The sequence below is a fragment of the Emydura macquarii genome, unplaced genomic scaffold (genome assembly GCF_026122565.2).
Source record: "Emydura macquarii macquarii isolate MOO-44397 ecotype Brisbane River unplaced genomic scaffold, CSIRO-AGI_Emac_v2 contig_3062, whole genome shotgun sequence".
Classification (NCBI taxonomy): Eukaryota; Metazoa; Chordata; order Testudines; family Chelidae; genus Emydura; species Emydura macquarii.
In genome coordinates this window covers 3,192,330-3,215,005 of record NW_027133199.1, presented here as the reverse complement: position 1 = coordinate 3,215,005, position 22,676 = coordinate 3,192,330, and the positions used below count along the sequence as shown (strand labels likewise).

Below are 22,676 nucleotides of genomic sequence, written 5' to 3'. Positions count from 1 at the left end.
AGTCTATAGCTGTGCATGGGATTCTTTCTTCCTAAGTGGAGGACTCTGCACTTTTCTTTGTTGAACCTCATTAGATTTCTTTTGGCCCAATCCTCCAGTTTGTTTAGGTCACTCTGTATCCTATCCCTACCTTGCAGGGTATCTACCACTCCCCCAGCTTAGTGTCGTCCGCAAACTTGCTGAGGGTGCAATCTACCCCATCCTCCAGATCATTAATAAAGATGTTGAACAAAACCGGCACCAGGACCGACCCCTGGGGAACTCCGCTTGTGACCGGTTGCCAGCTAGACATGGAGCCATTGATCACTACTCGTTGAGCCCTATGCTCTAGCCAGTTCACTATCCATTTTATAGATCAAAATTTTCAGTGGACTGAACTCAGCCTTGAGATGTGTCCATGCACAAAAAACCTCACATTTGAGCACATGAAGGGCATTTGCAAACACAAGTTAAGTAGACAGGTATTCACTGTCCCATTTGCACGTATGTGTACACATGCAAAACACTTCCTCTGCAAAGTCATAGAAATAAATTTAAAGCTGACCTTTTAAATTTGGCCCTTAGCTATTTCAGCTAGACACTCTGGATTATTGTTAATCTGACTGTGTGTGTAAATGCACCATTTATTAAAATCCAGTTTAAAATAAATGAAATATAAAGTCTGTATTGGAGCTAGGTGAATCCTGTAAGGAACTGTAAAATTCACAGGCAAAAAAACTGTTTTTTGATTAACCTTGTGACTAGGCTTTTAATGTGTCAATAAAACAAAGAGGATATGGGAAATCTATATATTTTCTTTTCCATTTAAACAAAAGTATTTTCTCCTAACCCATAACCAAGAAGAGAGAGACCACCATTTTGATACTTTCTTCTCCCCTCTAAAGGCAAAAACATTTTCTCTTCAAAATAATTTTTTCAAGCTTCTATAAGTCATCTCTCGGAGTGATGATTTAGCAGTATCCAGAAGGAAAGTGAAATGCATCCGAGACAGGGAAATCACCTCAGCATTCCCCTCAGTTTGGTAGCAGAATTTTAACCAGGGGAGACCAGGTGCCTGTAAGAGACCCTTCAAGAAGATCAGTGAGTGCAGATTGGGGATAGAATATTTCATAATTACGTCTTTGGAGCCATCACAAAAATTGTCATGTCATGTCATTATGTAAATATGCATTTGAATATTAAGGAATCTCAAATAAAATGTTCTTGTTCATGTGTGTCAGCCCATTTTCATATTGTAATAAACTGGGTTTTTTTAAATATCACATTCCAAACAGATCCTAGTGCACATTATGGACCAAAAGTCTGCAATTTTAACTTTATAAAGTGTTTTTCAGCATAACCAACAATCAGAGCTAATGAGCTTCTTCATTTCTCCTTCATACTACATCTGGAAAAAACAGCTACTTGTGGGCCTCTTCGTGTGGCAAGCTCTGTTTTTCTGTGGGTCAGTGGTCAGTAATTCAGCATTCTCTCAGCATCCATCAGTGGTAAGAAGTCCCTGTCAAGGGTCTAATGAAGTAGTTTCTTCTGGGGTGGTTTCAAAAATGGATTTCTACCTGAAGTAATAAAATGGTGCTTCAGTAGAAATAGTCTAATATGGACACGATACTCAGTCATGATTTTCTTCAAAACTTCCTGGGAGATCTTAGAGGCTAGAAAACTGTCTGACCTTGCTAGTGATGCAGATTTAACATCAACTGCTAAAGAAGAATTAGTCATCAAAATTCTTGATCTTCTGCTTTCAGCCATACAAGTTCCTGTTTCTCATATTCATCCTTTTCTTCCCCACTTTCTCCACATAAAAACTCCAAAAGGTCCAAGAGGGATTAAAAAATTCAAGACACATCATGTCCAGCTCAAATAGAAGTTCCTCTAAAGTTCAAAATCTGCCATTTCTAGGCATGCTAAATTATTTCCTATGGAATTCTTCACAATACAATTAAAAAGACAGTCAACTCCCATGAAATTCAAAAGACTGAAAACTAAGGACACAGTCCAAAGCACAGGGAAAATACCTGCCAAGAAACAAGCTAAAACCAACGGCATCTCTTTCATTTCTTCTTTGGGGACACTGACGCTGTCCCAAAGAGCTGAATATGTCAAACTTAGACAACAGTTAAACACAAAACACTGCTTGACCAGGAAGGTAGACACACATCAGTGCATAGCAGTTTGTTTTGTTTTAAAGTTTTTCTGCTTAGCACTTTAAAAATAAGTAATACTAATAAGCCAAAGGGAAGCAGTGTTTTTATGGAGGGATCTGAGGAGGAAGAGAGAATTGAGACTCGCAACACTAGGTGGGATGAGCGTTCCAGATGTAAGGATATGTCTTTAAGAGCCCAGACTAACTCAGCTAACACAGGTGTTGCCCCAGCCTCCTCCCATCTGCACACCACAACCTCTCACCTGAATTCAATGCTGCTTTCAACCCGAGCTAGCTGTGTCTTAGAGCCTGGGTTCTGCTTTCACTCAGTCCAGTCACTCACCCACTTTTCAGTGAGAACTCAGAATAAACCGTTCAAGTGCTGATAGTCCTCCAGTGCCTTCCCATAGTTCTTCCGTGTGCCCAGAAGAACAGACAAGTTCTCCAAACCCTAAATCAGAAAGAATCCTAGGGTACGTCTACCAAGCAAAAAAAGACCTGCAGCAGCGAGTCTCAGAGCCTGGGTCAACTGACTCCAGCTCAAAGGGCTCATGGTGGGTCTCAGAGCCCAGATCCAGGCTTAGCCCGGTCATCTACACTGCTGTTTTTAGCCCAACAGCACAAGCCTTGCAAGCCCAAGTCAGTTGAACCCAGCTCTGAGACTTGCTATCATAGGTGAGGTTTTTTGCAGTGTACACATACCCATATAGTGGCTTATCTTACTGCAGCCAAAAGAATCCTGGAATATGCTCCCAGAAATCCTAGCAAAACACATAGGGAGTGCAGCACCAGGGAGGACACAGGAAACTGGAAAGGAAGAAGAGAAGAGCGGCTCGTCCTACAAGAAGAGGGGACGAGTCAATGGATATAGCCAGAGTTCAGAGCACCAGGAGGACAGAGGAAGACTCACAGAAGATTACAAGAGAACAAAAGACAAGAGGATTTGCAGCCAGAAAGAACAGGAGGAAGGCTGAAGAATGACACCAACACCAGGAAGAGGCGGGTCTAAATGACTGAGGACTAAGAAGAACAGACAGGCCTGCCACTAGAGCTGATCCGGAAAACAGAAGGGCGTGCTGTGTACCAAAAGCTAAGATATGGGATGTAGACCTGAGACTGAAGAGGATTCCAGTGGGAGCAGGAAAGAATCCATTGATTTGTCCTTCACATGTGAACAAATGAACTGCTAAATTCTCACTGAAATGCAACAAGGGAGACTACATCTGGCTGGGGAAGAAGCTTAAAGAAATAGAGGCTCGTGTGATCTTCGGTGGCATTCGGCCTGTCCCTTGAGGAAGAGAACAAAGGCGAGACAAGATGATGATGATCAGATGGTTCAGGCAGTGGCGCTATAAAGAGGACTTTGGGATGTTTGACCACTGGGAGGCATTCACGGACAGATGGCTGGATGGACTCCACCTGTGTGGGGAAGGAAATAGACTTCTGGGATGGAGGATGATACAACTGATTAAAAGAGCTTTAAATTAGGAACTCAGGGAGATGCTCATGTATTCTCCGCACCAGATTCTAACATTGACCGAAGGAAAATCAAGAAAGAGAGAATACAGCAATGGAGAAAGGAACAGCAGTGGGTAGGAGAATGGACATCGAAAGGAAAGATAGCTTCATTGGTACTGGCACTAACAATCAGGCAGGTAATACTGGTAGTAGAATGATTGTACCTAATTGGATGAGGAATTTGGGTGAAGCCAGGGAGCAACAACTAAGATGTTTGTACACCAATGCGAGGTGCCTCGGTAACAAAGCGGAGGAACTAGAACTACTGGTGCAGGAAATGAAACCAGATATTATAGGGATAACAAAATCATGGTGGAATAGTAGTAGTGGCTGGAGTAAGGTATTGAAGGGTACGTGCCATTCAGGAAAGACAGAAATAAGGGTAAAGGTGGTGGAGTAGCATTGTATGTTGATGAGGTAGACCGTAAAGAAATCAGAAGTGATGGAATGAAAAAGGCAGAGTCTGTTTGGGTCAAAATCACTTTGAGGAAGAAAGCTACCAGAAGTTCCCCTGGAATAGGGCTTGGGGTATGCTACTGATCCCCGGGATCCAGTTTAGATATTACTAGAGACCTCTTTAATGGTTTTAATTAAATAAAAAACTACTGGGATTGTGGGATTATGGGATTTAATTTCCCAGATATAAATTGGAGGACAAGTGCTATTAATAGTATTTTCTTGGATGTGATAGCTGACAGATTTCTTCACCAAATCGTCACCAAACCTACAAGAGGTGATGCCCATTTAGGTTTGATACTGGTGAATAGTGAGGACCTCAAAGAAAAATTGGTTGTAGGGGACAATCTTAAGTTTGAGTGATCATGAGATAATTCAGTTTAAACTAAATGGAAAGAAAAACAAAAATAGATCTGTGACTAGGGTCCTGGATTTCAAAAAAGGGCAAACATAAAAAAATTAAGGAAATTAATTAGGAACGTAGACTGGAATGAAGAACTCAAGGATCTGAATGTGGAGGTTTGGAATTACTTTAAGTCAAATATCAGAAGCCTGCATCTCAAGCAAGGGAAAAAATTCATAGGGAAGGATTGTAGACTATGCTGGATAAGCAAGCATCTCAAGCAGTTGATTAAGAGAAAGTAGAAAGCCTCCAAGGAATGGAAGATGGGATGGATTAGCAAAGAAAACTACCTCTTTGAGGTCAGAAAATGTAGAAGAAAAGTGAGAAAAAAAGCTAAAACTCTTCCGAAAGCTAAGCAGTGTTAGAACTTGCAAGGGAAATTAAAACAATAGTTAAACGATTCTATAGCCATATAAGTAAAAAGAAAATAAGGAAAGAAGAAGTGGGACCATGAAACACTGAGGATTGGATGGAGATTAAAGATAATTTAGGCATGGCCCAACACCTAAACAACTTGCCTCATTTTTAAGAAGGATAATGAGGAGTTCAGGGATAGTGGCAGGGGCTAATGGAAATGAGGATATGGAAGTAGAAATTATCCCATCCGAGGCGGAAGTCAAACTCAAACATCTTAATGAGATTAAATAGGTAGGCCTGGATAATCTCCATCTAGGAATATGAAAGGAACTGGCAAATGAAATTGCAAACCCAATAGGAAGGATTTTTAATGAATCTGTAAACTTAGGGGTAGTACTCGTTGACTGGAGGATTGCTCATATAGTACCTATTTTTAAGAAAAAAAGTGATCTGGGAAACTACAGGCCTGTTAGTTTAACTTCAGTTCTATTCAAGGTTTCAAGCACTTTCTCTTTTAAAATCTGTTCCAAGTAAATAGAGGGAACTGGGATAAAATACAACACGGTTTTACAAAAGGTAGATCACGCCAGACCAACCTGATCTCCTTCTTTGAGAAGACAACTGACTGTTTAGACAAAGGAAATGCAGTAGAACTAATATACCTGGATTTTAGTAAGGCATTTGATACAGTTCCACATGGGAAATTATTAGTTAAATTGGAAAAGATGGGGATTAATATGAGAATTGAAAGGAGGATAAGGAACTGGTTAAAGGGAGACTATCACGTGTCATACTGAAAGATGACCTGTCAGGCTGGAGGGAGGTTACTAGTGGAGTTCCTCAGGGATTGGTCTATGGACCAATCTTATTTAGCATTTTGATTGATGACCTTGGCACAGAAAGTGAGTGTATGCTAATAAAGTTCGCAGATGACTATGAGCTGCCAATGCAATGCAGCTGTGAAAAAGGCTAATGGGATCCTAGGATGCAGGTGAGGTATTTCCAGTAGAGACAGGGAAGAGTTAGTACAATTATAAAAGGCACTGGTGAGACCTGATCTGGAATACCATGGGCAATTCTGGTCTTCCATATTTAAGAAAAGACTAATTCAAATTGGAACAAGTGTAGAGAAGGATGTTCAGAGGAATGGAAAACCTGCCTTCTGAGAGGAGACTCAGAGAGCTTGGTTTAGTTGCCTAACCAAATGAATGCTGAGGGGAGATATGATTGCCCTCTATAAATACATCCACATGATAAATACCAGGGAGGGAGAAGAGTTATTTAAGTTAAGCACAAGCACAAATGGATATAAACTGGCCATCAACAAGTTTAGGCTTGAAATTAGATGAAGGTTTCTAATCAACAGAGAAGTGTAGTTCTGGAACAGCCTTCCAAGGGAAGTGGGCGGTTGTGGGGGGCAAAAAAGCTAGCTGGTTTTAAGATTGAGCTTGATAAGTTTATGGAGGGGAGCATATGATGAGACTGCCTGCAATGAGATAGCATGCTAACAATACAGGCGAGACATGGCACAAGCAGCAGGAGGTTCTAGCCACCCTGAGAACATGCCTAGAGTCTCAGATTAGTATGTACTTGGGGCAGTTAACCCCTCCTGCTTCTTTGGCCATGGTGGTTACACTCTAGTTTCAGTGCGTGAGCTCGATTAGCCCTAGCATGGATATGTCTCATTGAGCTGAGAATTACACCCCAACCTACCTTTAAACACTAGTAAAAACAACTTTGGAACAAACCTGCTGTTGAAAAGAACTTGGAAAATACACATCAAATGGACCTAAGGTCTGCAGATTTACATCCCTTTTCCTTTTACTTCACCCACAAATGACTTCTAATTAATTATGTTCAGATGTTGTGTTTAGCTAAGTCTACACTAAAATCATCAAGCCATTTCCAAAAATCAGGGCACATTCCACAAGGGCCTGTTTGTGGGCCTCAGCTGAAGAAATCTGTAGACCTGCTACTTGGTAATCAATTCCCCAGTCATTATTTACAATCTTTCTCCAATACATTTGCACTTCACTGGGTTAATATGTGAGATCCTGCCCCCCTCTTGTGACTGGTCCCAGGGAGGATAAAGAGCCTGTTACTCACTGACAGCTAACAGTTATTCCTTCAGCTTGTCCTTTCGATGCTGAAAATCCCAGTTGCAAAACATGCTGATGGTTCAGATGTCTGTACATATGCAGTTGTGGTTTATTACACATGCTCAGGGAGAGGTCAGCTGTGGGTCCCTACAACTGTGAATTGAAATAGGGTCTTCTTTCTCCCAGATTACGGGGCATTTAGCTATAGTCTGCACCATCCTTTTCCAGAAAGAATGACTTCTCAGTTCAAGCAGAACATTTTAGGCTGTAGCAAGTTTAGGCTGAAAATTAAAAGATTTCTATCCATCAAAGGAATGAAGTTCTGGACCAGACTTCTAATAGGAATAGTGGGGGCAAAAAACCTAATTAGTTTTAAAATGGAGCTTGATACATTTATCTGTGGGATTATATGACGGGGTTTCCTGAGGTAGCAGGGGACTGGACTCGATGACCCAGGAGGGCCCTTCCAGTTGTATGTTCCTAAGTGAAGTTCACTGACACATTTAATTCTTGCTGAAGGAGAAGTGAGATAGAAAAATCTATTTAGTCAACAATAACAGTAGCTTGCAAAAAAGCACAGGTTAGCCCCAAACGTATCCATCGTGTCTTTTAGGGGTGTTCTAGAAAATCCCATGCTGTGGAGCAGGTTCATGCGGTTGAATTAACTGACACAAGCAATACTGATTGAACTGCAGTTAAGATCTTCCTTTAACTAGGAAAGAGTCCAGTAACAGTGTTTCCTTTTACACAAAGTTTGCGCACACGAAAAATATTATGTGATTGCTGAAGGTGACTGGAAAAGTTTGTTTTTTCTAGAATGAAAGGTAAGGGTTATTTTGAAGTGGGGTATTGTGCAAAGAACATGGAGAGGATTCGCAGGCGCCACTGATTCATTCAAGAATGGACACTGAAAACAGGTTTCTCCTTAGTGTGTGGACAGCAGATAAATACAACAGTGAGCTGCAAGGGTCTTTTAAATAAATGCCATAAGAGAAAGCGAGAGTTTAACATCTTTGGGAATAATCTCATGATTTCTCATGAGATGAGAGGTAATGGAGATTGATGTCCAACAGATAGAGTCCTCTATTTTCTGTGACTTCCTTAAAATGATATGACTGTCTCCAGCAGAAGAGCTAGCCCACATTAGATTAATAAACAGTTATTTGTATTGTGGAAGAGCTGAGCAGGATTTTTTAATGGAATCAAACTCAGAGCACAGCAGGCATGAAGTAATATTAATTTTCAATATTAAAATGCAGCCCATAAATAAAAGTCATAATAGTTTCCAGTTATTTTAATCCCCACTGGTTTTGTTAAATGAGAGAATCGGTGTTGATGAAGACCATTTTTTAAAGATCAGGGATGAATTTTATGCCAAAAAGGTCAATTGCTTGGAAATTTCAAAAGAAAGTTCACAAATTTGAGGCCTGGGGGAAATACGAGAGTACCACTAGGATTAGATTTTTGGAAATGTATTTTGTAGCCTGAGATGCTTCCAAAGGTATTACATGCATCGAGGTGATTTGGGTGTGAAGGGTACAATAAAAAGTCACCAGTGTTCATTTTAATCTAAGAGAGGAATCTATTTCATTCTTATTTTCCCAATGCTCCACCACTGGAGCTATAAAGGCATACAATTACTGAACTAAAGGAATCCACATTTTAAGGTAAATACCAGGGGTGAGATATTGGTCCCACTGAGGTCAATGAGAGTTTCACCATTGATTCAGTGAGGCCGGGATTTCATCCATGGTCTTTGCTGATTGCACAAATGCACCACCAAGACTGATGAAGCCATTTTTCTCTCACTGAGCCAGAATGTTGTAGTTTATTACAGCTAACAAGTAAAACACTTTTCAGTAAACACAACTATGAGAAAGCTGCTGAACCCAGCAGCTGAGGCCCTGCTTACCAGCAATAGCCGTCTATAATAGTAACCATCAGCTTGATTATTTTCCTCTCCCTTTTTAGACAGAGTACATAACACCCAGCTTGCTCTTATTTAGAAGGCTGTTTTCTATAGCTGATATTTAGCTTGCACAAATCCACGATGTGCACACTTGACATCGTAGGGAGGCTGTAAGCTTGCTAATTCACCAGCCACAAACTACACATGCTGCCAGTCTCAGCCCAAACACACACTAAAAGGCTATGAATTTCATTTAATCCTCTCCTTTTCCCTCCCAGCCAAGTGCCAGAGGTTAGCTGCTCTCTGAAAAATATGTTGAAAAATATTAACTACGAGTGATGCAAACTGAGAAGAAATCTAAGAGTGAATCCTGTAAAAATTGTAATCTACTAACATAGCTAACAATGTAGACTTCAGTGTCCCATTTGATTAATTGCATGGAGAAAGTATATGGATGAATTACTTCGTCCTATATCTGGTCAAAGACCAAGCAGCATTTCGCTAATTTATTTACGTGCTATATACTTCTGTCTGGCTAAACTTGTGAAACTACATCCCTCTGACATGGTATGCTTTGCAATCCAATGTTCTCTGATAGTGAGTCTGGCCTTTGTTAACCACGCTTTCTATATTTGAGATGTGGGTGAAATTGTATGTGCAAAATTCATGTACCTATAAAACCAGGATACTTCAACATGCACTTTTACACAGCTGTCAGACCATGGACAATGTTTTTAAGAGTAATTTATGACTTTAGGTGCCTCAACTTTTGGTGCCCAATTTGAGACACTTTAAGGGGCCTGCATTTCAGAAAGGCTGAATAGACCCCTTTTGAAAATTTAGGCCTAGATAGTGATATTTTGCTAAGCATAGAGCCCAATGTTGCAGTTACTCTATTACAGTTTCCAGTGGCTACAATGCAAGTTCCACAGACAGAGCCAAATCCTGGCCCCATTGATGACAGTGGCAAAACTTTCAGTAAGACTTGGATTTGGCCCCCAGGGGCGCTTCAAACATCAGACTCTCACTGAAATTCAAGCTACTAGGTTTGTGGTAAACAGCAAGTTAAAAAGGATAGAAAAGCTGCTGAACCACCAGACAGTATGTTATTTGTTTTCATGTGTACCTCTGTGGCATCAGTTTCTCAGTAAAGAAATGGAGAATATTGAATTGAGTTCTCTCAATTTATATTTTTCTGTTGCCTCTCATAATCTCTCTCTTGGTTTGCAAGCTTATAGAAGGTATTTTATTAAGGAAAGCTTGCACACCAAGTGAGTTTATCCAAGTTCTCATGGCCCTAGTATTTTCAAACACTTCCTGATGATTACCCTGAATGTGTGTGTGCGTGAATGTACAAAACACACATACACAACTGTATTTGTAATAGGCCACTCTCAATGTTTCAGTAATTTTGGTCAAGAGCATTTTTTTCTCCAAACATAAAAATGTTTTTAAAAGGCACCTACTTCCACCTACCTAAGACATGGGAGTGGTACTAGTTATCAGATCTCCCTCCACCATTTAAAAAAAAAAAAAAAACATGTTCTGAGATACTGCTTAAAGATGGGGGAACTCCGGGTTGTAATAATCATAGCCCCGGAATCTTTTCACCCTTAGAAGGGCATCTATGTAGAAAACATCTCTCCATTCATCTGCCACGCACAGATTCCAGAATGTGTGTTAATATTCAGACTCTAATTTATAATTAGGAATAGAGCCACAGCTCCTTAGCTGTAGTGGGCCTAGCCAATCAGCTCTACAGTGAACTGCTCCAGTTCTTTATTGAAATTCATTTAATCTTCTTTGTGTTGCAGGAGGATGTAACGTAATAAAATGGAACAGAAATCATTTCAGTAGTTTTAAACATCTATTCTCCCTTACCTTCTTGACCAACATATATCCTTCTTGATCAACCTCTGTCACTTCTGCCTCAGTGGGAAATGGCTCTTTGTAACTTAAAGCAGCTTCCAGAACATTCACTGTATACTGCAGCAACAGTTGAGATATGACTACTTGCAGTTACACTCAGAAATGTATCACCATAATATAGCATGTGTAGCACACCTGAGATGATTTATGCTTTGCTTAAGATAGCCCAATTTATTTTCAAAATGATATTTAAAATAGCCCTTTTGCCTTTTTAACTTCCACACTCAACTGATCTAATTAACCTCTGTGTGGCCAACATAAACATTATTGGCTTATCAAACACAGCTCACAGGACCAAGGAGATGTATATTGGGTTTTGCTTTTTAATAGAGATTATCTATATTTACTGGCAAACCAATAAAGTAGTTCTAAATATTTTAGTCTTGAGTCTGAAGCAACATCTCTACCTCAGTACTTATGCATGTTGCAAGGGTTTACTGCATCTGCACCAAACATCCTAATGAGATAAAACACACAGCCCACAACCCTATCTACTGTTGAAAAGTAAATACTTTTCATATGAAGGTATGTTAAACTTTCTGCTGCTATCAGAACACAGTCTTGGAAAGAATCCCTTTAATTGGCATGATACTACTCTGGAATCACAGAAAATCCATGTGCATCAAACAACTGATATCAGAACACACTACAGTTGGCCTAATGCTGCCTTTTCCTATGTTTGTGCAATCCTAGCAAAGCCACTAGTGCTGCCTGGGTGTAACGAAGAGCAAAAATATGGCCAGTATGTATTAGAATAACAACATGTGTTAATGGTATGAAATAATTGTAATCTCCCAAGAACAGAATATACTGTGGTATTTTCTAATAAAAAAGAATTTATGATGGATGAACATGTAAAATATAAATTAAATCCTTTTGATTTGTGGGATCAAAACCAAAGTGAAATACTTAGGATCTGATTTAAACCAGTGCATAAAATCTGACTTTCTAGTTCTGTATTTTCTATTATCCTATTTTTATTAACTATTTATATTACCTTCTATGTGACTCAGAGCCCTAGACATGGATGAGGACCCCATCGTGCTAGGCACCGTACACACTGTACTTGCCCCAAACAGTTTACGACCTAAGCGTGTGTCTGCACTGTAAATGCTGTGCACGGGCTCATTTCCCTGAACTAGCTTGAGGGCTAGCAAGCAGAATATGTACCCAGAGTCTGTGCCAGGCTTGTACTATCACTTCTGAAACCCATGCTGCCCTGTCTTCATTACTATTGTTACCTGTACTAGCTGGATTTAATTTGTGCATGCTGTACCCCATGCACAGCATTTGCTTTGCAGACATACTAAGTATGACACCAGAGACAACAGATGGATGCAGGGACAGATAGATGGGCGAGTACAAGAAAACCAGGAGACAATATTGGTCAGCATGATATGCAGCGGTCTCAGCCACTTGTTTGAAAATTGAACAGGTAGGTGATGGAGGATGGCATCTCGTACTGTAAGATCCTGATTAATTATGGACATAATGCTATCTCTGAGAATCTCAGCCTGATGCATCATTGATCACCTGCCCAATTTAAGTTCAAGTGAAAATTTTTCAGAAAAAAGATTACTATGAGAAATTCATATTAAAAATAATGGATAATGAATTATCCACAAACAACCAAACAGCGTGATCAGTTTTCTACCTTAATTTTGGGGTAATGGGATTTTCTGTCTATTGCCTATTGATTAGTACATTTTAGTCACTTTCAATTAACTCTGCTAATTTGTAGCCATTTTCAACAGCCAACAAATAGTCTCCTCATTTTGGGTTTTTTTTTGGGGTTAACCTAAATCTTAGTTACAAACTTAGTTAGTTCTGCACTGCAGCTACACAACGTTTCATTATCTATTCTGGGTGATGAGGCGATACCAAAAGCATGAATATAAGATCAATGGGTCAAGTTTAGTGAGACAGCATGTATGTATACTTCGACAAATTCATTTATTAGGGACCCTTAGCACAATTAAGCCCCAATCATCATCATTTACCTTCTCCGGCATAATACACTAAAGGTATCTAAGCCAATAGACAATTGCATCCCATGGTATTTGTCAATATCCAATAAGCTCTAAGTTTCAGCTGTTATTTTCAAAAAAATACATATGTTACTTAGTAAGCCACAAGGTGTCACGGTGGCTCAACTGGTTGGACTCTTGTCAGTCTAGACACGCCGGTTGTGCTTCATGTTACATACCAATGCTAACACAGCTCAGTACTAGGACGTCTGTGCTGCATATTTAGAAGAGCACATTCTGCATAGTCAGTCAGTCAAGATCCAACCTAGTTGTTTCAGGCTGGCTGTTTTTTGTGGGTGTTAAATATCTTAATTGTCTCAAAGGAGATATGCTTAGTTTGCTGGCATCTTGACCAATCATTTTACTTTGCATTATTAACTCTGTCAGTGTGCTAAGAGGTACTGAAAAGAGCTAGCTAATCAAAGAACATAATAGACTTGATGAGTTGAACCTCTTTCTGCCCACAGAATTCTTGTGAGCAGATAACAATTTCCTTGTATGTATTAATTATTCATATTTTAGACTAATTTTTGCTAGTTTCTTTTTCCACTTTAACACACTGGATTTATCACCAGTTTGTTGTAAGTAAACAATATTCTATATTCAAAATTCAAATTGTGATTGTCATATTACTGTTCCTGTTCCCTGACTGGATGAGCATAACTCCTATAATTACGACGAGGGCTTAAAAAGCCACTGAGGCTTTGAAATGCTTCAGTCTAATTTTTTCTTGTTACAGCCCCATGAAGTAAGTGCATGTCAAGCAATGTCCCATCCCACATAAAATACACATGTACATGGCATTCACTAGTCTGTAATTTTCCACCATCAACAGTCATTGACACTCAAATAGCTGCATATTTATGCACAGACCTAGTTATGAAGGTGACAGGAAGATCCTTGTCTGGCTTGTTTAATTGCTGTGTGCCAGGGCTCTGGCCAGGGGTTTTTGGAAACTGTCCCCTGGATGGGTCAAGTCCCATATTAAATAAGCAATTTCCTGGCTGAATACTTGAAAGGACAGATTAAAATGAACTCTCTCCAAGTATTCATGAGAGTGCAACTCAACTGTTCAACATTAACAGAAAGCAAACACATAAAGAGCATGAGCACAACTAGAGCAAATTCATTTTTAAATTCAAGTGAACGCTCATGCACATTTTACCTGCAGTTTTTGTTACAATCTAATACTGAGCTATCATCTACCGTATTGGTTCTGCCTGTAACTCATGCCAGCACATTCCTTATAATGGGCCAACCCTTTATAATAATAATCATGGGTGTGCATAAGGCGTGGCAATCAAAGGGTTATTGCCATAGCTTATTGGCAGACTGTTCATGATTACATGCAGGAGTCTATTCAGTGCATAATGCCAAGTATCCCACAAAGCATATGGCAATTATTGCTATGTAAAACAGATAGATGCACTATATAATAATTGCTGTGCATTCTATCTGAACCCCTAATTGCTAAAAATGATACTTCAAATCATGTCAATGACATTATTGGTTAATTACCCTAAGGGTTAACTGATACTCTTGTGATGCAGACTAGAGACAAGTAACGGCTACTTCTTACCTTCATTCAGTAAAGTAAACTGGTAGGGTGACAAATGCAGGTATAGGGCTGCACACCCCTGTGCTAGCATCTTGGTTTGGTGGTGAGGAACAGGGGCTGAGGGAAGGATGAATGATTAAAAGTGTTTTCTTCATTAAGAAGGAAGCGGGTCCCTGACGATTCTCGACCATCTGACAAGCAGAATTCACATCTGAACACTTCCATTAGAAAAGTAAATTATCTTATACTAATGCTTTTACTTACTAGTGAGTCTCAGTCACAATAACATTGTGATGCTATGCTAACTTTTGAAGCCTTATATAAGCATTATGGAAGACTGAGTGACACTGGTCTCAAAATGCATTCAGGTTATGGGGAACTGGGCAGAGAAGGTGCTGTGGGCCAGATTTTTCATTGCCTCACATCCTTGGTAGTATTTTACACTTGTACAAACTGAGTATAGGATGCTACCATTCTGATTAGGTTGTATTTCACACTGACTTTGCTGAGGTGTAAAATACCATATATGTTGCAAGGCAATGAAGAATCAAGAAGAATCACATGTCTGTTCTGTCCAGTCTCAGATAAGCTGAAAGGTACTTATATCAAAACAAAGAAGTAGGATGTTGAACTTTGGTGTTGTTGCCTAGCTTCTTAAAGAATAAAGTAAAATGACATTACCTGAATTTAGAAGGGGGATAAAACATTGCCCTTTTTTGCTTTTATGTTTTCTAAGACTTTTTTTTCCTTATATGTGTGTGCATGTTTATGCGCATGCATGCACATATTGAATTTTGTATACCATAGTTAAGTATCATTTCTGTTCATTTGCAACCATGGAACTCTTGTTAAGAATAACAAGAGGAAGCTCTTCCACTGATAAAAGGATGAAATATGCCAGTTTGTGAACCATAACGATTCTCACCTGTTACAAACATCCCATAAAGTACATTGAATATGGTAAACATATATACAATAAAATAACTGTAATTCTGTTTTAACCAACAGTTTTGGCAGAGATTTTTTTTATTACTGTAGAAAGTGACTTTATTAGAAATGTAATTAGAAAAATAAGTTTGAAAGCTAAAAATGTCTAAGCTAAGACTGAAGTTTTAACCAAACAAGATTCCATCATCTATGTAATGCAGCACTGCATCTCCAAGTGTGGCAACTACTTCTTACACTTTTCAAAAAACAACAAAAAAATGGGATCTACCAATAGAATTTCAGTCTTGAGTCTTCCCTAAGCAAAGAATTCCAAAGATATCCAGTTGCATACACATGATATTCACATATATTCCTTTTGTCCCCTGGGTACAATGGGTAAGGTCATAATTTACTAGCCAATGCAGTTCCTTTTGTAGCATGAAGGAGGCTGTAGTCGACAGGTAGTATTTCTGTAAAGGATGGGATCAGGACAGATACTGTATTTCATATGTGGGTGGTTGGGTCTCAAAACTAAAACAAGAGATTAGATTTTCTTTTCCTTAAAAAGAAAAGTACAGACATTTGAATTAGTCCCTGTTCAGCTGCCTAGATTTGGCACGTTGACTTGGGCACACGTGTACAATGTAAGGTACAGCTATACCAGCAGCTATGTGGGAACTGTGTGTGGTGGGAAAGACAAAATTGTTCTAATTTCTCAACCATGGGGTAGGGGGAAGAGGACGTGATGTGAAAGGGCAGCTATTTGGTCTGTATAATAGAAAGGCAGAGTTTTTCTGTTTTGCCCACGCTGCGAGCAGGTTTAAAAACCTACACAAAGATTTGGACTCCTTGTGGCAGGCGTGGCTCAATAAATCCATCCTAGATATAGAGAGATATGGGAGTTGACTATAGAGAGAGGGGGAAATGCAGTTTATAATAGAGATCTCTACAGGCCAAGCTTAGGGAGAAAGACTAGTCTGAGGTTCATGGTTTTGTTGTGGTTATCCAATTACCAATAAAGCTCTATTTTGCTCTGGAGTGGGTGGGAACACCAGGGGCTCCAAGTGTGGGTGAATGGGAAGGTCTGGCAGAGTAGGCGCCTCTGACATAATGTGTGGTTTGCACATTAGTCTGTAGAGGGTGGTGAAGAAGGAGCATGTACCTCAGCGAGGATCAACTGGAAGAATTTCCCTAGTGTGATGAGACAGGGGGCTCAGATTCTGCATCCCTGCTCCTGCAGGAGTTTTAGCCCTGGCAGCACTTCTAGCTCCTCCCAAAGCCTAGGGACTCCGCCAGCACCATACTCTAGCTTCTTTCTTTGATCCTGATGAGCTTATAAATGTTACCAACCACCAAATACCGGTGGCCAGGAAAGTTCTTGCACAGTGTATACATTTTTCAGCCCTGGCAATTTTCACTGGTCCCTCAGAATTTATAAGCTCCACAGTTAAACCTACACAGGCTTCAGAACTCATTGCTACCTTATGTGGGTTATGGTTCCTGGGCAATTCTACCTTATCCTGTCTTTTCTTACTTCTATGCTATATATCTGTATAGTAGGCTTGGCAAACGATAAGTCTACACTGCAGCTGGAGGAGTAATTTCAGCTCAGGCAGACATATGCGCTCTGTCTTTGATCATGCTAAAAATTGAAGCGTGGCTGCGGTGTCGCAGGCGGTGGGACATGCTAGCTGTCTGAGTACGTACCAAGGCTCCCAGGCAGGATTGTACTCAGACAGCTAAGCTCGGCCCTATGCCCAGCCCACACATTTCTACTCTTGGCGTGCTAGCTCAACCAAAGCTAGCAGATATCTACCTGAGCTGGGAATTAAACCCTTCCACACAGGCCAAATACATTTTCCGGATTTTTACACACACATTGGAGCTGGCTCATTAGACTGCAACCTGAATATAACGGAGATCAGGTGGCAACAGTGCAGTCTGGCAAGAGTTCTAGCTTCAGAGACAGACAGGTTCTGAGGGAAGAAACCGTAGGAGCAACCAAACCCACAGTGATGGCTTAGCTGGAGTGAAGAAATCCTAGAAGTAGCTAAGCCTAAGGAACAGGCTTAAACTGGGGTTTCTTACACCAGTGCGTTGTAATTACCTTTTTGTTAATAAATCAGGCCCCAGGAGGGGTGAATGACTAGACAAGAGGGGAGCCGAGCCAGGCCAGGCACACATCCCATGGGTCCTGGTGGCCCTGTCCCTGCACTATGTCTCTGCCCCTCTGAGATGGCAGGAGCCACCTACAAAAGTGTTTTGTGGTGGTGGGGGACCCATGATTGCCCCTTCTCGGCCATGTCTCCCCCTATGCAAATCACCGCTCCCCATCTTCAGGTGGGCTAGAATCTGTCCTGAAGAAGGAAGAACACAGTTTTCTCCCAACCAAGAGTACTATGTGCAAATGTACCCAGTCTAGCACTATAAAAAGGTGTTGAGCTAGGAAAATCAGCACAGCTGGAATGTTTGGTGCATGACACACATGCAACTTTTGGCAAAGTAACACAAGAAATAGACCCAACAAAGTAAAGCGTCTAGTAAATATTTTTTAATTTCTTCAGAAATCCACCCTTAGACATTTTTAGTGATACAAACAATGGCAACTAATGCACTGCATGCACCTAAACCAAATGGAGCAATTTTTAGGTCTGATCTAGCAGTCCTAATGCAGACAAAACTCCCACAGAAATAAGAGCACAGGATTGGGTCCTTCACATATGTTCTCGGTTCTTCTCTCAATAAAAAGAGCTTTCGTTTTTCAGGTCAGATCTGCACAGTAAATTGTGTCTACATCCAATCTGAAGAAGATCTGAAGACTGAGTTTTAAACTATTTATGTTGCATTTTTTGCTCAAAACGTGCTTTATGTTTTCTTTATAAACAATGATCTGGTAAGGGCATTTGCAATTTAAGGAGGAGATTTATAAAACAGTGTTCCCCTTAAAATTCACATTGATTTTTTTCCCCACCAAAACCAAATAAGAAACTCTGTGCTTGCCAAGTATACAGTTTAAGTTCAATATTATAACTCAAGAAAAACAAACAAGCAGCAAGCCCTCATTGATTGCAAGCTAAGGATCTGTGTGGAAAGGAAGTGAACTGATTTTTTTCTAGCCTCATAAATATAGCAATTTTAATTGAAAACAGCCCCAACTGAAATTTTTTTTAATAAAAAAGAAAAAGAAATCAGTAAGAAAAATACAATCATTACAAAGACCCTTGAATTAATTTTCAAAGTCCACGTCAGTCTAAAGGGGATTAAGCAGTCTTCCTTTAAAAGTGACCTTTTACTTTCAGACAACCATGCTTTAAGAACAATCTTTTAAAGTACCTTGCTGGTTATTAGGGTATTTAAACATAACATTCTTAAGAACAAGAGTCATCATCTCAAAGCATTTTGGGTCCCCCCCCCACAACAAAACACAAATACATCTGAAGCAAACTCAGACTTTTTATATACATAATACCAGAGATCTATTTGTGATATCAAGTTGCTATGTGAACAAATGTGATGTCACAACACAGAATTTTATGACTATCATATTCAAAAATGTATCAGAAAGGAGAAAGAAAAGATGATTTCATGAGACAGCAATCTGAGGAAATAAGCCAGAAAAAAGAGAGAGAGAGAGAGAGAGAGAGACTTCCATTTAAGTATCGGGTATAATGGGGTTGTTTTGTTTTGCTTTAAATGTTTGATTTAGTATGAATATCTGTGTAAATAAACTTCCAGTATGTTTAAGCAGCTCTTTTAAAATCACTCTTTATTTTCTTTTATTGATATTCTTCATTGTGAAATCGCCACTTCTGTGAAATTTACTGTAGTTTAATAAAAGGTAATATGGTTTGACTGCTTTGTTTTGGTTATAAAGAAAGAATCATACTACTCTAAACTTCTACAGTCACCTCTATACCACTGCTTTCTGAGCCAGGTAAGAAGTTATATTTTGCATATAGGACATAATGGTTGATGGAAAATATCACCACCTGCGATAGAGACAAGGATGCTGGACGATTGGAATTGCCTATAATACAAACAACTTCCCAAAATACAAGGGAGCATAGAAACAAGTGAAAACATTGATATATTGTATTGCCCAGTGATGATAAAGAAACTGATCGAACTCTAACTGTCAGCAACTATATGTGATTTATCTGGAGCATGCTGTAGTATTAGTTGGTATTTCAAACATTTTCACTTTTGCTATCTTTTTATTTTAAAATATTTTTCAATTATAAAAAATTGTAATAAAATACTAATTGCAGCATCAAAGGAGAGAGGTTGTCTCTTAAGCTGAAAGTTCCATGGAAAAGGGAGATATGAAAGCTACGTTAACTTACCAAGACATTACACACGTGCTATACATGAGAGACTGCTTACAGTGCTACAACAGGTTATTTTCTAAGTATGTTAAACTAACAGAGACATCCAAAACATTCAGATAAATGGACGGTGAATGTACAGGAAAGAAGTCCCATGACCACATTCACAGCAAGAAAATAGCTACGTTTTAATAAACCAGGAGTATCAGTTAAATGGGGGTAAAAATTAAATGGAGTTTACCCTTATTTCTGTCAACCAATGTTACTTAAACATTTTATAGAAAAACATATATTTTTACTTATTAAAATCATTTATGCTGAAAGGACATTTGATTCCCCAAGTGAAATTCAGAATTGGTGTATTAATTTATATTTTTTAAAGGAAAAGAACCACTGTATCAAACTTTTGTGCAATTTGACTTTTTCCTCACAACCTTTAAAGAGGCCGAAGTATTGCTGGTTAACAGCGTGGGCTCTAGCATAACTAAAAATCACGTAAGTAAGATTAAGAATTAGTCTGATAGTGACAACTTTTAGCCAGTGGGCAATTACCTACATCACAAAACCATCACGTGACTGGGTCTGATTGGCATTCTTTGCTTCGGGCAGCCCCAGGATTTAAAAGCCAATTGTAGGTCTCAACTGAGGAGCAGTGAAAGTGGTGAGGGGGGATTGGAAAGCAGAAGTGTGCACTATACTTAGCTTGGTTTAGAGTTATCAGTTCTTCACTCTCATGGCTACCATTTATTTCTAAAGAAAACATACTTAAGAAAAACAGAAACATGGACGCTGTGTCTTAATTGCATTTGCTTAGCATGCTGAGCTTCATTTGTTTAGCATGCTGAACTAAAGCTGTACATGCTTCATCGGGGTCCATTCTTTATCCTCACCCCACGCCAAACCAATCAGGCTTGATGCAAAGGCCTGCCCTTAAGGCACAGAACAGCTGTATCCCACTCTATGGACACCTCTCTGTCGCTAAGGAGATAGCGGACCCTGCCTCCTGGGGGGAGCAGTAGGGGAGGCAGCAACAGATGATCTCTATGTACTGGCAGATGCATTGGTTCCACCCCACTCTTTCTTGGCCTACCGGAACATAGCCACAAGCCCAGCTGAGCAGTAATGTACAGGGAAAGGGAACCACTGCAAAGCTGCACTCTGCAGCAGGTGGGGCGATGGAGGCATATAAGAACCTGTCCCACGACCCCTCTGTCTTGGACCTTCCATGGATGTAGAGGAAGGCTGAGCTGGACTCGAAAGGATTTACTAAGAGTGTTATTACTGTGCATCGTGAGAAAAGCCACAAATAAATGTTTATCAAAGGCTGTAACTGTGGGGTTTTGTTATATTGGGCAGTGTGGTTCCACCCTTCAGACATCCTTGCTTTCCACTCGCCTTGTCCAAAAATAGGTCCAAAAGGGGTCCAAGAACCCCCTACTCCTCCCTTTTGGAGGCTTCCTTTATAACTGCTTTCCCCTTCAGCTGCTTCAGTTGTGCCACCTACCTCTGGGGCTGAGTATGTGCAAGCAGACTTCCTCAGAGGCCATCATCTATATTATTCCAAGGACTGCCTGAAGAAAAATGCTTATTTAGGGACCCCATTTCCCTCAAAGCCCAAGCACATTCCTTCCATAACCTACAAGGCTCCACCGGTCAGGATGCAAGATATCCAAGGTTGGTCCTAATAAAACTCTAGAACTGCACAGCTACAAGTCACAGATGGGCTTGTAAGTGTGAAAAATCAATGTGAAACTTCCACTCTCCACCTGCAAATAGACAACATTTGGGAACGCTTCTTGACAATCTTTCCACATCTAGTCACCCTCAACATCAAAATGTCCAAGAAACAACATTTTTTATTAGGGAAGCTGCTCTAATACAAGTATGGGTGATGGTGCTGAAGCTACTTATTAGAAAATCGTATCTGGCTCAACAAAAAACAATGCCATGGTCCAAGCTTCAGGAATTCAGAAAAAAAGAAAACAAAAAGAAGAATTTTAACACTGAACAATCACAAGGCAAAAGTATTTTTACATTGAGAAAAGAAAAATTCATAAGGGTATAATTTTCTTTATCCAAACTTTGTCTGTTATATCCCACTGGAATCTGTGCGGCTAACAGCAAAGAGAAGTAAATTATCCTTCCTCCTCAGAGTAGCCCATGGAGCAGAGCATGAGTAGAGCAAAATTTTAATGAAATGCACTAGAGCCAGTTTGGCTCAGCTCACATCAGCCAGGCAACAGGGGAACGTCTTTCTACAAGTCCTCCAAAAAGTTTCTGCAATGGAAGATTTGTAACTCAGGTCTAATCAGAAAAAAATCATATTTAAATTATTAAACACACCGCTGAAGTAAATTGCCAGTTGAATTGCCAGTCACATATATAGCTTTTCAAAATAACTTCTACATCATAATCCCATGGTGATCATTTGATAGCACTTCTCCTGGCTGCTTATTTGTAAGATACTACAATTGTTACATTGATTTGTTTAGGAATGTAAGTCACAGAGTTGCAACAACACAAACAAAACAGAATGCCTTCCACATCCACGTATCAGTCACTGCCAGCAGCTAACAACCTGAGGCAAAACTGAGAATAGTTAACATGCCTATGGCAGCAATGAGCTTCTTTAAATTTCAGCAATTATCAACTGTATTTAACATATAGAGACCAATAGTATGTTTAGAAAATAGCAGCACTAGGAAATCAGTCACTCTCTCGCAGTTAACCAATCAGAAAGCAGGTCACATCTTGTTAGCTGTATCATATATATTAAACGTCATGAATTCTCTATGGCTTAGCTGACAATTCAGGCATGTGTGTTGTATTTTATGCTAACCTCGTGTTCCCTTAAAGAATTATAGTACAACAAGCATATCCATTTTAAATTCCACCCAAATCCTTCACTAAGGCTCCTGACACAAAGTCACCGGACACTTGTACTCTACAGAAAGCTATTAATTCTACAAGGTTTAGACTTCTAGAGTGTTTTTAGTGCATCCACTCACTGTAAACTACTTTGGAA

General features: G+C 39.7%; 1 protein-coding gene across 7 annotated transcripts in view; it reads right to left on the bottom strand.

Moving 5' to 3' along the window:
- LDB2 (LIM domain binding 2) overlaps positions 1-22,676 on the bottom strand; it is a 434,337-nt gene that overhangs the window by 224,304 nt on the left and 187,357 nt on the right. The window lies entirely within an intron of this gene.